The sequence below is a fragment of the Phalangium opilio genome, unplaced genomic scaffold (assembly GCF_054372755.1).
Source record: "Phalangium opilio isolate 3A_F unplaced genomic scaffold, DU_Popi_V2 ptg000031l_1, whole genome shotgun sequence".
Lineage (NCBI taxonomy): Eukaryota > Metazoa > Arthropoda > Arachnida > Opiliones > Phalangiidae > Phalangium > Phalangium opilio.
Genome location: NW_028324158.1, coordinates 9,261,659 through 9,273,769, shown reverse-complemented (window position 1 = coordinate 9,273,769; position 12,111 = coordinate 9,261,659). Strand labels below are relative to the sequence as shown.

At 36.4% G+C, this 12,111-nt stretch overlaps 1 long non-coding RNA gene across 1 annotated transcript in view; it reads left to right on the top strand.

Moving 5' to 3' along the window:
• LOC149690469 (uncharacterized) overlaps nt 1–12,055 on the top strand; it is a 104,164-nt gene extending 92,109 nt beyond the window's left edge. Inside the window, exon 4 of the long non-coding RNA XR_016383747.1 lies at nt 11,930–12,055. This is a non-coding gene — a long non-coding RNA (uncharacterized LOC149690469). The remainder of the gene's footprint in view (nt 1–11,929) is intronic.
• Nucleotides 12,056–12,111: the final 56 nt, after the last annotated feature.

Below are 12,111 nucleotides of genomic sequence, written 5' to 3'. Positions count from 1 at the left end.
TTAGTACACCGTTTATAGATCGAGTATCGGAAAGTGGCAAATAACCTCTGACCTTTTACTATAGGGGTTTTGTTTTCCATTCCCCGAGTGTTGCCAGACCATTGATTAGGCAGGAGACTACAGTTCACTTTGTATCAGTACATGACTATCCTGCCGGACAACACTGCACTGAAGTTAATGTTGATAGAGGGGAGGAAATGTTTCTAGCCCCCTAGTGCAAACCATCTATTTACCGAATTTGTTGTCCTCTGTCTTATGTGGCAATAACTGTAGCCATCATTGCACTTTGTAGAGTTGAATTAGTTGATAGAAACATTTGTAATATTTGGAGTAACGTGGTCTATCCTCTATAGTAAGGCCATAGTTGTTAGATAGAACTCTGTAGTCTCGCACCTCTCGTGAAAAATGGGACGGTCCGGAAGTTCCCACGGTTAAAGTGTCCTTATAGTAGAGTCGTGGCGTAGCGTTGCCGTTGTACTGTAGTAGTATAGGCAGGCAACTTGGAAGGCCAACTATAGAAGCCATATGGTGTCTCCCGCGCGGAATAATTGGCCGCCGTGCCTCTTATCATTTAACACGCTCCTCGCGACAGGCGTACGAATTATTATATTACAAATTTTTAGACTTACCCCCAACCAACCGTATTTGAAGCTGTGCCTACCACAGTACAAACTCACTCACTCGCTTTTGCTTAGGATGAATTTCACGTGCTCTCCGCTCTCTCACTTTTAGTCCAGCCACGCGGAAACTAAATACTGGACCCCTACTACCAGAAGTGAGATGAGACTAGAAGTGAAGGGCTCTAGCATTGGTAGTAGATCCTGGCACTAGTGAACAAATTTGAGGATTTTATGCCGCTTCCCACGCGCCTACACTAGAGAGAAAAAAATTGGTCGAGTTCCAAAAACATTTCCTACCCCCTTCCCCTCAACCTAAAGCGGCCGAACACGGACGCGGCTCCTTGAATCTAGTTCGGCCGTCTACCACCGCGAGCGTCTCACGTTTTAGAGGGAAAATTCAGAAACCGCTACTAGAGGGCCAACCGTTCTTGTGTTATCAAGAATATTCACTTTCGCCGAGTGAAGAATTTCGTCAGCTCAGTACTTCTAGTCTCATCTTACTTCTGCTATAAAGTTCTCCCGCATTATTTTCCTTGATTACTATTACTGTAGCCTACATATTTTGTACCCATACCTTAATGATAATTAGTTGATATTGATGGTAGTGTAGTTATACTGATGTTGTTTATAGATAGTATCATATATTGCATAAGTTTGTCACTGATTACTTAGAGCTTGTCATGAAGTGAGGGAGGTAGGTCATAGATTCGAGGTAAAGCGATTTTCTGATCTTTGTCTAGTCCAGGTTAAGGATGGAGGTCATAGTAGGCCATGGTTTGTTTTTTCTACAAATCCTTCACAAAGTGAAGCCATTTACGTGAAATACGCCACTAGGTTACGCCAAGAAGCGATATCTAGTTTACTAGGGAGAAGTGATAAATTCGCCACATTTCCAGCTTTATCTCCAGTCCAAACGTAGGTCCGGAGTTAATCCCCTTCGCCTCTAAATTACAACCAGCATCTCTTTGGTTCTTGAAAACTCACGTCAGCGCGACGCGAATGACGAAAATTACGTATTTTCCGACTGAGGAGAGGCGAAAAAGCCCGGCCTCCCTTTACGTCCCCCCCCTTGTATTTTGAAAGGTGGACTGGGACTATGGCGCGCGAATACTTAGGCATCTTATACCTTCTCCCTAATAAACTAGATATTGCTTCTTGGTTACGCCTATTTACCCTTTAAAAAGAATGATATCTCCTTAAAATTATTCTTTCCTCCCATACTTACGTAGAGTATTACAGGGTTATGATAACACTGAAATACCTGTTTTACTTTAACTAATAAATTTCTGTTTAGAAAAATCAATTTGTTTCGACGTAGCTACATATTCGAAAGTAATAATTTATCTCCTCAAAGTTCAGTATTATAGCACACCATCAAAATAGGTGAACTAAATCTTCTATTATTTGAAGGAGGTACCTAAAATCCATCCAAAATTTAAAGATAACGGTATTGAGTATTTCTACATTATAATAGTTTTTATTGGGAACAGTATTTTGAAGGGAGAGAGAGAAAAGTCATTTTAAGGGCTTGTCCTTCGAACCATTCTATATAGTATATAACGGGGCTTGTTAAAGCCCTTATTATCCAACATCAAGGTCAACTTGGTCTTTTTGGGATAACGAGAAACAAAACAGAAGTTAAAAACTTCAGGGAAATACGAGAGTGTGTGTGAGAGAGAGGGGAAAAAATCGAGATTAACGAGACCAGATAATAAAATATACAGAATGAGATCTAGAGAGAAAAGAAATTAAATCATTCCCAATTTGCATTCAGTCCATTGTCAACTCAAAAGTCACCTCGAGCTAAGGGAAGGTGAAATAATGCAATAGATAAACCGAGGGGGAAACCACTAAGAAAATTTTGTACACCTGATTTCAGATTTCAAATGACTTCAATTGAACTATCATAGACTTCATTTGACTTCAAAGACTTCACTAACTGTATTTGATTTCAGATGACTTCAATAAAATTTATAAAGACTTCAAGTGACTTCAATATAATTTATAAAGACTTCAAGTGACTTCAATACAATTTATAAAGACTTCAAGTGACTTCAATACAATTTATAAAGACTTCAAGTGACTTCAATATAATTTATAGACTTCAAGTGACTTCATTACATTTTATAGACTTCAAGTGACTTCAATAGAATTTGTAAAGACTTCTAGTGACTTCAACATAATTTAAAGACTTCAAGTGACTTCAATAGAATTTATAGACTAGAGCCGATTTCTATTTTTTTCTCAAGACTTCATTAAATTGTAATAATTAAAAATATCTATGTACTTCGCTATTAAGTACTAAGGTGCAGCGCAACCGAAAGCAATATATCTATGCAGAATTATTTGGCGCAGATACAAGCCCGGATAGTATACTGATCCATTTGATCGTCGCTTATGTCTCAAGAATTCTGCGACGTTTCACGCGGTAAACTATGATCACGTGATCGGCATAGATATGTTAAAAGGGTAGATAGATACACAATTCTTAGACCTTTTCACACTTATGGCCGCGCATGAGCAGTTGCAAGTTTGTTGCCACGAGTTTTACACTTCTATGGAGTTAACGTGTAAAATAAACTACGATGGACGTGTTTTAAAACGTTTTGTAATTTAATACTAAAATAAAATGCCTAGTATTCAAACCGAGAGAGTAAAATTAAAACCATGTTAAGAAATAAACAGTGTTTAAGTTCTAATGGGGACGGTGCAAAGATAATAGTTGGTTAAAACTCACTAAGCCTCGGCGATCGTATGGGATAATCGCTTCATCGGCGGACATCGCCGATGCCGTGCCGTGCCCGGCCCCGAAAGCGCCGCGAATAACACGCTCGTAAGCCTTAGCGCCCAATTTGGTCTCTAGAATTACTAGAATATTATAAACTACCCCAATTTTACGTCTATCAATTGAATTCGATAAAATTTCACCTAGGAAGTTCAATTTATACTTTTACAACCATTAATACAACACTGTTTTATAAGAATAAACTCGAATGCCTAACTAGTAAGGTAAAAGCAATGGTTACATAAATACGACTGGCAACAAACATCGTTTCTGCGCTTGCTCACCTCTCGAGAATTTTACCCCCTTTTCACCCTCGCTCTAAGTGTGAAAAGGTCTATTCAGTAGTTTTTGCAAGGGGTCGGTCATTCATGAAATTCCGTACGCTACCCGCGAAATCCAACTTAAGAAATCTCACAAAAAATCCGAAATCAATAACGAAATAACAAAACAGTAAAGAAATCACAAAATCAGTAGAGAAATCACAAAATCAGTAAAGATACCACAAAATCAACAAAGAAATCACAAAATCAGTAACGAAATCGCGAAATCCATTAGAAAATTCACGAAATCCAAGCTCAAAAGAAATCACAAAATCCAACGAAATCAATTGAAATATCCCAAAATCTGCCGAAATCATGGAAAAAATCCGAGGAAATCACGGGGAAAATTGCAAAATCCGTTGCATTTTATCGAACTTTGAAATCAAACAAAATCCGACGAAATCAATGGAAATCCGACGAAATCAAACGAAATCCGAAGAAATCAAATTGGATTTCGAAATCCCGTACACTTTTTCCAAAACGTTTGACCCCTCAGGTTTTTGAAACTGATTATCGTCTGATTCATACTCGAATTCATAGTTCAGAGAACTAGAAGACACAATTTTTAAATTGGCTGCTTGTATGCTGTATTTTGAAGGTTCCCAATTTAGTTAAATAGTAGTTTAAATTAAGCCAATTAAACTTCGCCACAAACAAAAATATATAGATTTTACGAATATTCTTTGAAAACGGAATGATTAGCAGACGACAATAAGTCCAAAAAGGAAAAAATTCTGGGGAAGAGTGTCTGGCACAAGAGTCTGGTAGCATTGCACCTCCGAAAACGGCTGAAAATTGAGGGATCAAGACCAGGGCCCCCCCTGTTTGACTGGAAAATTTATAGGACATTGTCCACTGTAGTGTGGAGAAATAGTATCACATCTCCATAGTCAAACTATCAAAACTTCCAAAATTTTATTGGTCAAACTGTCCAGTGACCCCCTTAGTTTTTAACAAAATTATGGCACATTTTAAAATTCCAGTGTCCTATGCTTATTTCCGGCCCTGATCAAGACTATTGAAAATAAAATTTGAAGAAAAGGAAATTTCCACTTATGAAAGACGGAATTTCAATAGACTTCAAGGGATTTTTCTAGCACTTCATTTGACTTCAAGAGATTTCCAACGGACTTCGTATGACTTCTAAGAGACTTCAAGAGATTTCCGAGAGACTTCAAGAGATTTCCAAGAGACTTCAAGAGATTTCCAAGAGACTTCAAGAGATTTCCAAGAGACTTCAAGAGATTTCAAAGGGACTTCGTATGACTTCAGAGAAACTTCAAGAGATTTCAAAGGGATTTCGTATGACTTCAAGAGACTTCCGAGAGACTTCGAATGACTTCAAGCGATTTCCAAGGGACTTCGCATGACTTCAAGGGATTCTCTAGGGACTTCCTAAGACTTCCGAGATTTCAACTAAACTTTGCGATTTATAGAGACTTCAAAAACAATTTATGGACTTCAATTGTGATTTCAAAAATTTTGTACACCTGATTTCACAAGTGGTTTCCCCCTCGAGATAAACTCTCAAATGATCAACTTAAGGACTGGTAATACCCTAGATATGCGGAGTTACCAAAGTTGCCTTTGAATTAATTGGTTGAAACTACAAGAGCATCTAAGACCTGATTGGTTAAGAGAATTTAGTCACCCGCGTCTATGTAGCGTACGCTAAAGGGAAGTTAAAGTAATGCAATAGAGAACTCTCAAATGATCAACTTAAGGACTGGTAATACCCTAGATATGCGTAGTTCATTCTTTTCCTTTGAATTAATTGGTTGAGGGTACAAGAGCATCTAAGACCTGATTGGTTAAGAGCTTAGTCACCCGCGTCTATGTAGCATACGCTAAAGGGAAGTTGGAATAATGCAATACATAACTCTCAAATGATCAACTTAAGGTCTGATATACGAAGTTCAGCCTTTGCCTTTGAATTAATTGGTTCAGGCTACAAGAGCTTCTAATACCTTATTGGCTAAGAGCTTAGTCATTCCAAGTATCTGTATGTATGCCTGCATGGCTTCAGTAACTAACTGTATATGGTGCCTAAAACCATTAGTTCTAATTAAACCCTAAATTTTTAGGGGTGGGCCGGGGACCATATTTCCTGTTTCTACTTCGCAATATAGGCCTAGTTGAGACCATTATAGTGAACCACCATTATAGAAAGTCACGTTACTTTACGTCATTATAGTCCAAATTGTATTGCCAAAGCATGCACACGACGAGAAATTTTTCACACTGGAGGTTTTGACTTCACACTCACTTTAAATTTACCGCAACTTCTTGTTTGTATAATTTAACACAAGTTCTTACAATTAGCTAACTAGATCTAGTTAAGGGAAACCTAGAGAATGGAATTTCGTTTTACGAGTTGTTGAACAATAAAATCTCAATCAAATTGTGTTTTTTTTTTTATTCCATTAAGTAAATGACTTTAAAAAAGGTGATTTGAAGGTGGAATTAAATATATTTCAAATTATCTCGCGATATCTCGTTATCTCAAAAAGGTTTCATGAATGGGACAAACATATTTATTAATGTCGAATTATGTTTCTTAATGGATGTTTTAACAATTTTTCGTTGATCGAATTTTAACACCTTTGTGCTACAGGCGATTCACGCACCTTAAGAAAGTAGTTTTTCAATCAAACATTATTAACTTAACTTTCATAACGACATAATTAAAAAATGTAAAATGTAGTGCAAAATTTAAGCCTTATTTGATTGTTTGAGCTGCCTGCAAAAATGTGCCAATCGAATTTTGGAAACTGGTGTTAGACCACCTTGTTGTAGGGGGTGAAATGGACACTGGTGTTTGACCATCTTGTCTTCTTCTTGACAACTTTGAAGCCCAATATGACGTCTTTGTATCCATATACTCGATATACCGTTTTAACCCTACATTTAAGCAGACGATACTGCCCCCCTACTTTTGAAAAATGTCTATTATTTATATGGGGTGACCTTTCACCTCAAATAACTCTGGCCATGAAAATAATTTTTGGAAACGGGCCACAGACTTTTAAAATGTCTTAAATTAAATTTTAAAAAGTGGTGAAGACATTTGCACATTAAACTCGATCAGAAATCGATGTTTAATGCAATTGTTTTTTTATTTCTTATCGATTTGGGGTTTGAAATTCCTTAGTTGTAATATAATTGAAAATATTCGACCACTAAACATAATATAGGCGCTAAAATCAAATTTGCTGTCTCGCTTTTGCTTTTTATTTTAAATTTTTAAGCACGATATGTCGTCAAAAGGGATATTAAGGAAAACCGCGAAGGTTAGCTGCACCACCACCCAATTTTACTCGAGGGACTAACCACTTTTGCGTCGCTGCATACTGATATCACTTTGGCACTGGTTAAATGAGACCATAACTCACAGTGAAGACCCCCTCGATTAATCCAGGTATGCGAATCCCGGCTTTATGAAAAAATAAAGGAATAGTATCTCGAAAATTAACTATGCTCGATTTTTGCAAATATTTTCCTAGCTGTAATAAACCAATTGCAAAATTCTTAAACTAGCAAACTAGTTAAACAAGACAGCAAACTAGTTGTTCGTTAACTTGCGGTAAAAATATACTATCGAAATTTCAAAATTATTTTGATTCTCAAACTACTCCTAATTTTGCAAATAAACCATCTGCAAATTTGATTCTCAAACTACCCCTAATTTTGCAAATAAACCAACTGCAAATTTGATTCTCAAACTACCCCTAATTTTATAAATAAACTAACTGCAAAATTGATTCTCAAACTACCCCTAATTTTGCAAATAAACCAACTGCAACTTTGATTCTCAAACTTCCCCTAATTTTGCAAATAAACCAACTGCAACTTTGATTCTCAAACTTCCCCTAATTTTGCAAATAAACCAACTGAAATTTTGATTCTCAAACTATCCCTAATTTTGCAAATAAACCAACTGCAAATTTGATTCTCAAACTACCCCTAAATTTGCAAATAAACCAACTGCAAATTTGATTCTCAAACTATCCCTAATTTTGCAAATAAACCAATTGCAAAATTGATTCTAAAACTACCCCTAAATTTGCAAATAAACCAATTGCAAAATTGATTCTAAAACTACCCCTAAATTTGCAAATAAACCAACTGCAAATTTGATTCTCAAACTACCCCTAAATTTGCAAATAAACCAACTGCAAATTTGATTCTCAAACTATCCATAATTTTGCAAATAAACCAACTGCAAAATTGATTCTCAAACTACCTCTAATTTTGCAAATAAACCAACTGCAAAATTGATTCTCAAACTACCTCTAATTTTGCCAATAAACCAACTGCAAAATTGATTCTCAAACTACCTCTAATTTTGCAAATAAACCAACTGCAAAATTGATTCTCAAACTACCTCTAATTTTGCAAATAAACCAACTGCAAAATTGTTCAAGTTATTGCAAATGCAAACAATAAATAGTTGTTCATTTAACCCAAGGAAAGGCCAAAAATATATCACCAAATTATTAACGGCAAAATTATTCTCAAACTACCCCTAATTTTTGCAAGATTTCTAATAAACGAGTTGCAAAATCGTTTAGGTTAGGGCAAAAGCAAAATAGCAAACTATAACTAACCCAAAGAGAAGGCCAAAAACACGGCTCCAAAATTATTTTGATTTTGTATGTAACTAGCCCTAATATTTTGCAAGATTTTTATCACCCAGTTTAGGATAAAAAAATTAAAAAAGGTTTCTAATTTCCTTGACTAATTATTGATCGGAGGTGATATTGGCAAATGATACCGATGGCTTTTATAGTCTTACTTTTTTAATGGATGTTATTATATTCTCATTAAAGTATTGAACGGTTCTGGCGTGAATAATCAGACTATAACGGGGTTGTTAGGTACGTACGTTTTGCCTTGTAAGCCCCCTTCTCTTTACCAAAAGTTATGTAGTTTAACCTTCGACTGTTTAACGTCTTGTTTAATAATTAACTTGATGTCGTTGTCTGTCAAAATTCCTAATACATGGGGATAATAACAAGGTAATAATACAACTGCAAGGGTACAACTTGCTACGTTTAGTACAGCCACCACTTCTTGGCCAACTCCAAGAATATGGAGTTAATAAGCAGGGATAGATTTAATTTTAGAAGTAGGAATGGAGAACAGAGTAATATTTGGGCGCGTGTCAAAGTCCCGGACCCCTTTCCACGGGACGGGACGGGGGGGGGGGTATGAAAGAACAGGCGCGGGTCATAGCGACTGAGGTAAAAAGGAATTACGTATTTTTCGCCGCTCCCGTCAGCAATGTCATCAAAACGTAGTTTAAAACTGAGCCAATAAGATAATTTATAAACTTTTCGTTACATGTTGGAGGGAGGGGCTCTATACTGGGTGGTCTATGAGTCGGACTGAAATAAATACTAACCGTTCTCCATTCCTACTTCTAAACTTAAATCTGGCCGTGTAACAAGTTAACATTGAAGTCGTAGGGGAAAATAACCTTTAATTGGAAAGCTAGAGCTCTGTATATTAATTTCAACACAGTTGCAGCATCAAAGACATATGGGGGACATTTAAAGATAAGGTTAATTGCTTCGAATCACATGTCCCTATTCAAGAAACACGTGATCGTGTCATCAAACGTTTCCACAATTTACCCGTATAGGCGGCTACGCAACAAAATGTTTAAATAATCATTTAGTATTTAAAAATTTTTCCGAGTTAAAACGCCGTTTTTAAAGTAGCCGATCAATCACCGCAAACCTTCATATTTAAATTATCAACTTTTTCTGTGCTTAATCGCGAAGTTAAGCATGAATAGAAGACATCAATCTTCCTACCATAAGTTTATAAGTGATATGTTCCTTCCATAAGTATGACACTTCCTATACTTAATACATGCCACTGAGAGACTTACAGTTCGAGCTAGTTCGAGAACGACGGAAGCGAGAATTGATTGGCTAAACTCGGTTGTTAATTTTGCAGAACTTCCATCTAATCCTATTTAGTCTACATTACTAAGCCTTTGACAGCGCCTCCATCACCAGGCGTCGCTTTACCTCGAATTTATGACCTACCTCCTGCTCCCTCACTTCATGACAAGCTCTAGAGAACGACAAGCGAGAATTGCAGACTACACTCGGTGGTTAATTTTGCAGGAATTCCATCTTCCTATTTAGTCTGTACTAAGCCTTTGACATCGCCTCACCAGGCGTCGCTTTACCTCGAATCTATGACTTACCTCATCATGACAAGCTCCAGTTTGTAACCAGTGACAAACTTATGGAACGTATCTTATGATCCTACTTAGATTTTCTTTTTGGTAAAAAAAAAATAAAAACCTCCAATTGAGCTTTTATACAATGTTTCTGTATGTAGGGGATAATTATACAGATAAACGTTTGAATTCACCGTGATAGGAGACGCGTTTACGCCTACTAAGAATAAAGGAACCTAATTTAAATAATCATGGATTTATAATTCATGATACGCTATTTTTCTTAAAAATACCTTTTCCGGGAACGAGTTTTAATCTGTTTTTCTGGTTTACTCCCACTTTTAAAGTAAAATAGGGATTTCCACAAAGGAAACGTTTAACGACGCGACTTCTTGTTGACTAATTAGGCTTTCTTATCGTTAAGGTGATTTTTAGAGGCTCATATTGATCACTTTTGATGGCGACCGTTTGTCGGCAAAGTGTATTTTTAATCGGTTTTGTTAATCTTTGCTTTCCTTTCAAATTAAGCACTGTTTTTTTCTGGAGATTAATACGAATACTGAAATTTGTTGGGAAAATTTCGAAGATTTCTCTGATTTTTCTGTTCAATAATATACGTGGTGTTTAAATACGTGCCTTAAATTAAGGGGATGTTCTTTGGTTTTGCAGTCCATGTCCCCCTATTTAGTCTGACAGTGCCTCACTAGGCGTATGTCGCTTTACCTCGAATCAATGACCTACCTCCCTCACTTCATGACAAGCTCCAGTTTGTAACTAGTGACGAACTTATGGAATGAACATATCTTATGACCTTATGCTTTAACGAATATCTGACAATAAAATGTGTTGACAGTTGACACCGAATTAATTAAATTGAAAACCGATTTACAATTAGCGAGGTCCCTGACTCTGAAGAGTGTATAGTCCGTGTAATTGACTTTTAGTTTTTGGTATTTATATTCACTATAGCTTACGTAAGAGTTTCAAAGTGTTCGAATGCGTAATTTGTTTCACTGATAAAAAAAATTAATCCGTAAAACACGATCTCTGGATCTATTAGAAGAGACATTGAATCTTAATTATCTATTTGAATGGAATTCTTTTCCGTTTCACAAATCATCTTTTCCACGGTTCTCGTGCGCGCGAGGTTAAACCGAGCCTCAATCCATTTTATATCGATTTAATTATCTACGATGTATAATTACCATGTTTAATCATTTTTATTCATAATTTTTACTATTGCATTTATTTTAATAACTCGTGTTTCTATCATTTGCATACTGGTACAGTACAGAAATCACGTTTCGTTTTAGCGATATAGTTTCTGTATGTATTTTATAATAAGAATTTTATACTTTAACCCAAGAACATTGAGCTATATGTTTCAGCTGGGATAGATGTGATTTTAGAAGTAGGAATGGACAACAGAGTAATCTGTGCGCGCGTCAAAGTCCCGGGCCCCCTTCCACGGGACAAGGGGGAGGGTATGAAAGAAAAGGATGGTCATGGCGACAGAGGTAAAAAGGAATTATGTATTTTTCGCCGTCCCCGTCAGCAACGTCATCAAAACGTAGTTTAACTGAGTCAATAAGATAATTTAAACTTTTCGTTACGTGTTGGAGGGAGGGCCTCTATACTGGGCTATGAGTCGGACTGAAGTAAATACTAGCCCCGTTCTCCATTCCTGCTTCTAAAATTACATCTATCCCTTGTAATTTGTGGCCCATAGGGAAAAATGGTATAAATCGCGCACCTTATCTTCTCAATCATTTCATATTCTTGGTGAAATTACCAAAATTCATGGCTTTATGATATCACCGTGTAATTATATCCCCATGGTAACATTTTTTTTATAATGATACGTGTATATTTCATTAGTTTTTATTCAAATTGTACTCGGTTATGATTTGCATACCGGTATTGCACTTAAAGTCAAAGGGTTGACAGCTCTAGGCGTTAAGACACAATTTAATTATTATGTATTCGTATATTTAAATTATTTTTGGAGTATCCAGCGTCTATGATGATAAATACACCCTGGGAGGTTATGGTGCGAAATTGGATTTTAATGTGTTTGCATTCTTTAATGTTGATTGAACATTATCGGAAGTGCAATGTCCCCACACCTCAGGTGAGAGAATCTGACCTCAACTCTTTTGCGTTTTGCATCTAAATAACCTTTAAAACTGA